Source organism: Pygoscelis adeliae, unplaced genomic scaffold (assembly GCF_000699105.1).
Source record: "Pygoscelis adeliae isolate BGI_AS28 unplaced genomic scaffold, ASM69910v1 Scaffold113, whole genome shotgun sequence".
NCBI classification, from domain to species: domain Eukaryota; kingdom Metazoa; phylum Chordata; class Aves; order Sphenisciformes; family Spheniscidae; genus Pygoscelis; species Pygoscelis adeliae.
The window spans coordinates 11372780-11382317 of NW_008825108.1; positions in this window are offsets into that span (position 1 = coordinate 11372780).

Below are 9538 nucleotides of genomic sequence, written 5' to 3' on the forward strand. Positions count from 1 at the left end.
GTGACTAAAGGAACTTGTATGTACAGCTCAAAGGGAGGGATATGGTCTGGAACTATTCATTAGCTGCTGCCTAAACTGCGGAGAGAGGTTCCCTTATGGCAAAGCTGTTCAAGAAGTATATGCTGACCTCGTACTAACTCAGTGGGGATAAATTATAAACAGCATGCAATGAGGACTGTTTATATTTTCTCTGAAAAAGGGTCAGTATTAACATGTGCATTCTTCAAAACCAGCGTCTCAGAAACACCTCCAATCCAGACCTCACACTCTGTGTTAGTGCTAAGAGAGGATTTTCTCTGGCTCTGTCCATTAAATTCTCCGGACAGTTCTGATGGTCATGTTGGAGGCAGCTAGCACTTTTCCTTCTTCATCCAGAAGTGAAAACAAATAGTGTGAGAGTAAAATTACTCTGTTATTAAAACAGAGTAAATTATTTATATATGTGTTAGGACTTACATTACATTGACGCAGATTTACAGCAACCAAATGAGGAAATCAATGAAGGGAGTGCTGCAGTGTGCACTAGAGAACTCGAGCAATCAAAACCTAGGCAGGATTTTGATAACAGTAGTCTTGGGATTACGTTAATTTTAACTTATGGTACCTGACTGCTTCTGTGGGCCTAAGTCACTTATTCAAAGGTGGTTTTGAAGTCAATGGCAGAGTTAGAAACTGAGTTTTGACTTACATACTAGAACTCTGTGCTGAGGCCATTCTTACAGTGACTGAATGGAAACTGAAATTACCAGGTTCATAATCTAGAAAATGTATGTGGAACAGTGTCCTTGCTTATCTTAAAGCAGAGATAAACCCTCTTTGCCTTTTTTTCTAAGAGTGACTTTGTTTTATACATCACTTTTAAGTATGTGCTTTTTTTTTTTTAGGGTTTTGGGGGAGAGAGAGGGAGGGAGGGAGGAGGAGGAGGAGGAGGAGGTCATCAGTAGTTCCCTTTCAAAATTATTTTGCAACTACAGATTTTACTTTTCTGTACATAACATTTTGATCAACTTGTAAAATCCATTTTGCCTGAGGCTAAGACAGTCTTTTCTGCTTATGTAAGGGAGACGACTGAGACCTATTGGATCTGTCTACAGATATCTACAGTCTCTCCATGACCTTATGTCTCTTCACTCTGTGGAAGCTCCTGCTCTTGGATAACACAAAGTTTTAGAGACGGAAACCGAAGTAGAGGGAGCCCATCTGCTAGCCAGAGGAGCTTCCCGTGCTGACCCCACATATTTCCACTTGGAAATCCAAGGAAGAGTTAGTGCCTGCTTCAAAGCCTGAGGCACAAATAACTTCTATTCCACTATACCTGGCTGCAATCCAGAGCTGCCGGGGATCTTAGCATGTGGCAGCCGGCTTGTGTGGCCATGCTGCAGGGACTACACTGGGCACGGTGAAGAACAGGCTCTAAACTGGACCCTAGCTTTCCTCATTCCTGTGAAAGAATCACAAAATATCTACCTATGTCTAAACGCAAACAAAGTACAACCTTCTGTTGTTATTGAAATCTGACGAAATTATTCCAGAAATGAACTTACACCTCCACAGGCTACGTGATTCCCAGACAGCACCATCAGTCACTGCACTGAAATACCTGATTTATTATACATAGGTATGAGGTAATTACTACATATTTATTACTTATTATTTTATTATGTGTTTATTTTGGAGAGGCAATAGACTACCTGTAATTAGGTTTGCATCCATTACGAAGCCCTTTTTTAAGCTGTTTTATACCTTTGACTTGCCTTGGCTTGAAAATTACCACATTTATTCTGCAGGCAATGGGGAATGGGTCTTGTCTAGTTTGAAAAAATATGTCCTAGTACTTCTCAACTCCTAGTACCGAATCGCAACTCAGAAACAGCAAAGGAAGTTACTTTTCCTGCTTATTTCATGAAGAAGGCTTAAAATATGTTTGATGGAGGAATTACATCTGTCTTGTTCAGCTTTGACAAGTTGCCTATGAAATCGCTGGCTCTAAAGCACATGGGCCTTAGTCCTGCCATGAGTTCCATCCTTTCAAAAGTCTGAGCATTCACAAAACCTGTGTGAAGCAAATGGGCATCTGCCTATTCACAATTCATCCTCCAGACTCAAGGTTTTATGATCTGTTTTCCATTTGTTTCCCAGGCACCATCCTCTGTCAGATCAATAGGATGTTTGATCATGAAACAAAGAAATAAACTAGTTTGAACTGAAGCACTACAAGTTCCTTACTGGTACCCATTGTTACATTTGAATTGGTGGTTTTTTTTAATAATAGATTTTATTGCCAAAAGTCTGTGTGCTCTTTTCTCATTATTTAAATGAAAAACCTTGTTGCCCTAAACAAGGTCCTCCCCTTTTAGCGGTAGAATGGTGGAAAGTAAAACACTTGATTAATACATTCCTTAGGAATTTCCCACCAGCACAACCAGAGATAGGATTGTTTTTCGTAAGAATAATCTTTTCCCTCAATAACTCTTACTTGAGGTTCCCTTTAAACCTGTCAGGGTCAAGCTCTTGCAGTCCTCAAGTGCAATTGGTTTTATCATGCCTCCCTTCAGTACATAAATGCAGTTGGTTTTATTCCATTTTGCTCTATTCCTTAAGGAGAAAAAAATGTTTTACAAGTTTACAATTTTTAAAATTCTTAACAGTGATAATCATCCTATTGACTTCCAAATTTTTCTGGGTCTAATTTCCTCATTCTATTTCCTTTCAATATTTTATAGTTATCCTAAATTAATTTAAAATTGAAATAACATCTAAAGAGAAGTGTTAAAAGACTTTTTTTTTTTTTTTTAGGCAATAAACATCTTGAGACTTCACAACAGGTCTCTCATTTGTTTAGATAAAACACATCTTTATTACCTCTTTCAGGTGACGGGAAAAGGTGCAAACATTTTGCCATACTAAAGGTTTTTTGGTGTGCCGAGCTGAGAGGAATAAACAGACTTGAAGCTGCCAGCGATGGTCTGAAAAAGTAATTACCAAGGGACTTTCTAGAAGGATTAGCGTCCTTTAATGTGCTGATTAACCACTTTTTAAATAGCGAAGATCCTTGAGTAAGTCTTTCCAAGTAGAAGGAATGTCTTTACTTGCTGGTATATGATAATGGTATTTGAAAAATCGAAAGTGATTAATACCTGAAGTGTGTGTAATTGTACAAATATAATTATTTTCAGGAAGGAAAAAGTGCTTAGTAACACATTTATTGTCCACCCGTACTGTCTGGCTGAACACTTTCTTTCGCGGTTTTCTTATTCTCCCAGGAGCAGGCAACAAACATCCCATGGACCTCAACGAGAGCGCGGTCGGGAGCCTGTCGCCCCCGACGACATCCACACGGGTCGTGACAAGCCGCTTTGTACCTGCGCTCGGATCCTCGTAACCCCACCCGCTCCATCATGCCCCTAAACGACAAGTTATTGAGGGCATTCAGCATCTCAAATTGCCTCGCACTTTGCGAGAGTAAGTGCTAACAGGCGTGCTCTTTCGAGCTCTAATTAGTACTATGCATTGGAAATGGCTCCTGAAAGCCTCTTGCGATCTCTCAGTCGAAGGCAACCCCAGAAAGCAAATAAATAGCAGATAAATACCTCTTTAAAAGCCCAGTTATAATTATTATTCAATGTAACACAGGAATACTCTGCCTCTTTCTTACAAGTAAACATAATTATTTGCCAAGGCTTCTCAACTTTCAAGTGGCTTGTCACACCCACGTCTTTATACGAATTTAATGAAAGGAAAATGTCAAATGTCCCGTTGGGTGAAACAGGATTGAGTCTTTCGTCTGTGCTGCGTGGCAAGCTCAGAAGTGTACTTCCCTGATCCTTCACTCGTACACCTACTTTTGTGTTAATTTTCTTGCCTTCTAAGTATTCTCCTTTATTGCAATCTAAATTCCAGAGTGCAATTCACTATATATATTGATTTAACTTTTTATACGATTAATCTCCTTCAGAAAACATACCCACAGCTCTTACATCTTTGTGTGACTTTAGATACGGGAGTAGTCTGCTGGAATCAAAAGGCCACTCACACTTCTAAAATTAAGCACATATATAATTGTTTGCAGAACAGAAGCCTAAATTACCTTGTCTCTATTTCTAATTACTCCAGGTTGCATTTATTATTTGCTGTCCTTTGTTGTGTTTATATTCTTTACCAACTACACATATAGAAAAAATGCTTTTTGCCCATTCCTTGAGACCGCAAATGAAAACGAATACAAGCTTTGACATCCTACAGGACATTTCTCTCCAGTGTCTCTCCAGATCCTTTGTTGGTCTTTCCCGAACTTTCCAGCTGGTGTGACGGATCAATAAATAAATAATAAATAAATAAATAAGATTTCATGATGCAGTGTATTTAGTGCTCTACATCAGTTCCTGGAATAGACCAAATACATTCCCAGAATAATTTGCCAAGCCCATGGCAGCTGTAGGACTGTGTTTAAGGTCAGTGTTAGACACTATGAGATAGCACTGTACTATTAACTATGGGGCAGAACAGCATCTTTCTGATGGGGAGAAATGTCCCGCCTTTTCTTTCATGGGGAGAAACGCCAGCCTCTTTAAAGCCATGCAATAAAACTCCCATTAGCTCCACTGTTCACCCCCTTACTTCATGCTTATTTACCGTATGTGTGGCAATAACACATATTCCAAGTTTAGCATCAAAGAGACTCAAAATTGCAGTTGTATAGCAATTTGGTGAGTTTGAAAGAGTGAAGCAAAGGTTCCTTATTTGGGAACTTCTAACGCCTCAGCAGAGGGGATGTTTCTAATCAGCACTGCAAGTCACAGAAACCTGTGGGGTGCAACAGGATTTGCAAGTTTTCCTGCCCGGCTGTTGAGCCTGAGGCTGCCATAGATAGTCTCAGCTGAAGGCTGCACTAGCTGTGCTTGGAACCTGCTGTACTCCTCCTGACAAAAATGCATGCAGTACATGAAGTTAAATATCATGTGCACAGAAAGTTAAAGTACGTAGAAAACATATTTGTATGTATACGTATGTGTGTGTGTATATGAATTTACATGTACAATAAAAAATGGGGGTGTGTGAGCATTAACTGCACATAATTCAAATTCAGAAAGCAGGATAAAAAATGTGCATTAAAGAACTGTAGCACACATGCAAACTTTGTGGCTTTAGACAAGCTTCTACAGCACTAGAAATGGAAGAACATAAAGTACAAGCACTGATGCATGCCGTCTGGTTTGCTTTCAACTATTTTTCAGTTTTTGAGCCCCTATACATTTTTTACTGGCAGTACAAACGTCTGTCAGGCTTACGAAAATGAGCTTGTTTTTCTTGTACTGCAGGTTCCATGATCCATACCAGACCCACGCATTACTGGAGTAAATGGAAATGGAGCCAGATCAGGTGTGAATATGCAATTACATTCTGATAAACTGGACAGTATGATGTCTAATGCCATCTGTAGTATCTTACACTAGTTTTGTTTGAGCTACAGATGATACATCAGATCTGATCCAGCATAAAGTTAAACCAGTGGAGAGAGGCAACTTTTGAGCCAGCACAGTTTCAAGGACAAAGATACCTATGGAAAAAAAAACTGAATTCATTTGAAGAGGCAGAGTGAGGTTTTGTAATTTCAAGGGACTGTGCTGTTTCTAATCTCAGACTCAGTGCCCAAAACCTGGACTTGCCACCACATTAAATGAGATTCTTCAAGCCACAATTTTTTTTTTATATGCTGTTTTCATTGGTAACAACAGCTTAAGGTGCACCCAGGACCCCTAATGCCTTGCCACTTGTTCCATATTATGACGCCGGGCATTGTTTGTGGGGCCAAATGACAAACCAAACGAATGAACGGAGCCATGTTAAAAATAACTCCAACCAAAAATCATGATCTGGCTTCCTGTAAGGCACCACAAGCAGCTGTGCTCACGCCGTGGAAAGGGTGGTAGGGGCAGGTCTGAGCAGGCAGCGTGCTGGATGGGAAAATCTGAAGCCACCGCTGCTTGATAAAACGGTATGAGGAACTGTTCACAGGGATACTCTGTTTGCACTGCACTCCCTCATCCTCCCCACTTGAGAAGTTGTCCGCGGGTATGGAAAGGTACTCAGGCCACAGACTAGAGGCTCCTCAGGCACATCTGATTTGCTGAAGTAGTGCCAGAGACAGCTTTGAGCTACTCATGGTTACCGAATGCTTGCAGTTCATGAAGGGGTCCTGCTCAGGAAGGGTTCTCACCATCCACCCCACCAGGCTTTCCCTTTCATGTCCAAACCTTCTTTTTAAATACATGCTCCAGTGCTCTTCTGAATCAGGGCTTTTTACAATAGTCTGTTACAGCTCTGGAGATCAGTGCATGCCACTAAATAACGACAACAACAAAGGGTTGTTTGCACTTGCAAAGTAGTCAGTAGTAGCTTCTTTGGTAGAATTATTCATTTGTGTGAGCTGCTCTAACATATTTTATAATTAAATATATACTTAATTTAAAAATATCCGCTTAAGAAAATAAAATTAGAGAATGAAGTACTTGGAAAGCATTAGAGTAAGAGACTTGAAATGCAAAAGAAGTCAGGCAGCTATACTTAAAAATTAAAAAAAATCCTACCACTTCATATTTAATTGTTGCCATTTTTTAGACAACATACATTCAAAAGCCATGTAAGAGATTATGGTTTTAGTTTTAACTCTGAATGCCCTTTTCTTGTTGATTTTATTTTAACATACTTTATGGTTTATTTTTATGACACGCAGCCATATATATGTGTAAAAAGCACATTTATTTATAATTTAAAAGATTAATTTATATACAAACTGAAATATACACAAGGCTAAATTTCTTGGCTAGACCTCTTTTGATACTATTTTTAAATTGTATTATTTTACTAATAAGATGCAAGTCCAAGGGTTTAACATTGCCCTGGGAGAATTACAGTCTCCGAGGAACACATTGCTCACAGCTGCGGTGAAATATCCATCACTGAAAATTTCAGCACTTTTAATTCCATCTCAGTGACATCAGTGGGATAACTGAAATATTACTCACATGTGGTACTCGGTGAGTGTGTGTATGATTTTATCAAAATTCTAGGAAAGTTTGTGTTTATCATTAGCTGTTTTTTTTCTAACAAAAAATCAGAATGAAAAATATTAGTGTGGATAACGTGGTGTATTAGTGGTGGATTTTTTTTTTCATTATGATTAAAATAAGATGTAATTTTCCCAAAGTTTAAAATGATCAGCAAACCTTTTCCTGTTTACTTTAGTTTCTAGCTTCCCCCCCCCCCAAAAATTGGGAAATTCATACTGTAGAAGTAGCTTAGCCAACCTTACGGAAACTTTCCTGATTATAAATCACTCAAAGGATAACTCAATTATCTAGCGCCTGCAATTCAGCGAAAGCCATGGTTTCTTAATCACTGCTGCCAGACTTGTGCCCAGCCTGATCATGTGTGTGGTAGTACTGCTTTGATTTTGACACTGTACCTGTGGGCCAAGGCACCTAATGACCCACATTGTGGCACTGTGTCTTCTTATCCACCTAGGATGTGGTAGGATGCTGACGCCATTGTTGACGTCTCTCTAGAAGGTTGCTTTTTCTACTGCTGAGGTCAAGACAGTCCAAAGAGAACTGTACGCCGAGATATTTACCTTGTAGCAATGCTAAAGCATTGCACCCTTTTATGCTATTTATTTTCTCTCCATAAGCTGCAACAGCAATAGAGAACAAAGGAGAGTCCCTGAACCAGAAGTTTCTTGTTTGGAGATGACAGCATACAACCAGAAAAGTATTTCAAGATTCAACACGTGCAACTCTCTGCGCTGCTAAATATTTCCTTTGATAGATGGGAGAGTGTAGAGGGGCCTGTGAGAGGGAGCAGTGACTGAGAGGAGATGACTAAGCTGCAGACCTGGGAGGGAAAATGACAAAGGAGAAACTTCACAAGGGACAACATTCATGGAAATGTGTGCTGATGGTTCTCTTAGCTTACCCTAGCAGAAAGAAGTGCCACGGCCATTAGGAAATGGACAAACCTCAGCCTCCTAGTGTTAGCTGGCAGCTAACAGGGCTATTTGGAAGGCGACATCTGCATTTCAGAGGCTTCCCAAACCACGCTGCCTGCATGTGAGAGATGTAAAAGAGGCCATAGAAAGTTTTGCTTGTGCAAGATTCCCCAAAAGTGTCAGAGCCATGAACAGGATTCATACCAGTATCCCTTCCAGTTTCTCCCAATTCCGTGTTGACAAGATCAATACAAAGAGCGTGTTGCAGACCACTGTTCACCAATCTGGCCAGCTGGTGTACAGTGCCGGTGTTTGCTGCAACTCCTGCTGGGCTGTAGCTGGCGCCCAGCCCATCCAGATCAGCAGGCTGTGTTTGCTGCTGTCTGAGCCAGCCTGCTCTTTGATGCTCCGGCTCAGAAAGTCAGACTTTATTGGCAAACATAGATATTGCAAGTAACCACTTGAGCAGCTGTGAAAGTGGTGCGATGTGTGTTTGGCCAACTTCTTACCGGGACAGTGCTTGCTTATTTTGTTTTATATAGTAATTGGGAAAGCAACAGGCAGCAGACAGCAGAAAGGGGGGAGCAAGTCCAGACGATACTACAGTCTGCTGTGACTCCCTGGTTTCCCAGTGATGGCAATGGGATAGCTTTGCGCAAAATCTCAAGTGCTGCTTGCTGCGCTGCAACACTGCGTATTCATTTTGTGAGAGCTGTAACCTGTGTCCTCCTGAGCCTGTTACCCGCTTTCTGTAGCCCTCTCCTCCCCACTCCGTTCCTCTCCACTCCTCTCCTTTCATACCTGACCCCCAAATGGGATATAGTACTTCATCTCAGCCCTCAACAGAACATGACTTCTTTCTCTCACATAGAAAACTCTGATATATCCCAAAATGCCTTCTTTGATGTTTCATTGTTGACACATACTTATTTAGTTTGTGATGCACTACTACGTCTTTTTTCCACAGGGTCCTCATTTTGTATTTTTACATGACACTTCACTTAAGCATAGCACTTCCCCTTTGTTTTACTAAATCTTACAATATTTAAATCTGTTCATAAGTCCTTAATACAACTTCTTACATCAGCAGACAACAAAGCAGGGTTATAATAAAATTAAAAACTACACTTCATATTTGTGAGAAATTTTGCTTATTGCCATTAAAACAACATTTCAGGTAGCTGTAATTGAAAAAGTTTGAGAAATATGTATACATATTAGTCTATTTAGCTATTTAATGTCTATGTTTGAAGGCACAGAGTGGGAATCATCTGAAAATCCAGGGTCTAGTCTAAACTAGTCATAAGGCTCCGTCTAGTCAATGGAGAGGGAGAAAAACCTCCAGAGGCTGATCCATTCCAAATGTCTTGATTGCTTATTTTAGAAAGGTAGTAATCACGCTTTGGATGTGTCTTTCTCCACTGGCTGCAGAAGAAGCCAAGACAACTGCTTTAGAATAGATACCAAACTTCCAAATTGCTAAAATTACACAAGATGACCCCCAGCCGCAGCTTGTTCCACCCCCCCACCCCCCCCCCCCACCCAACACCCCCA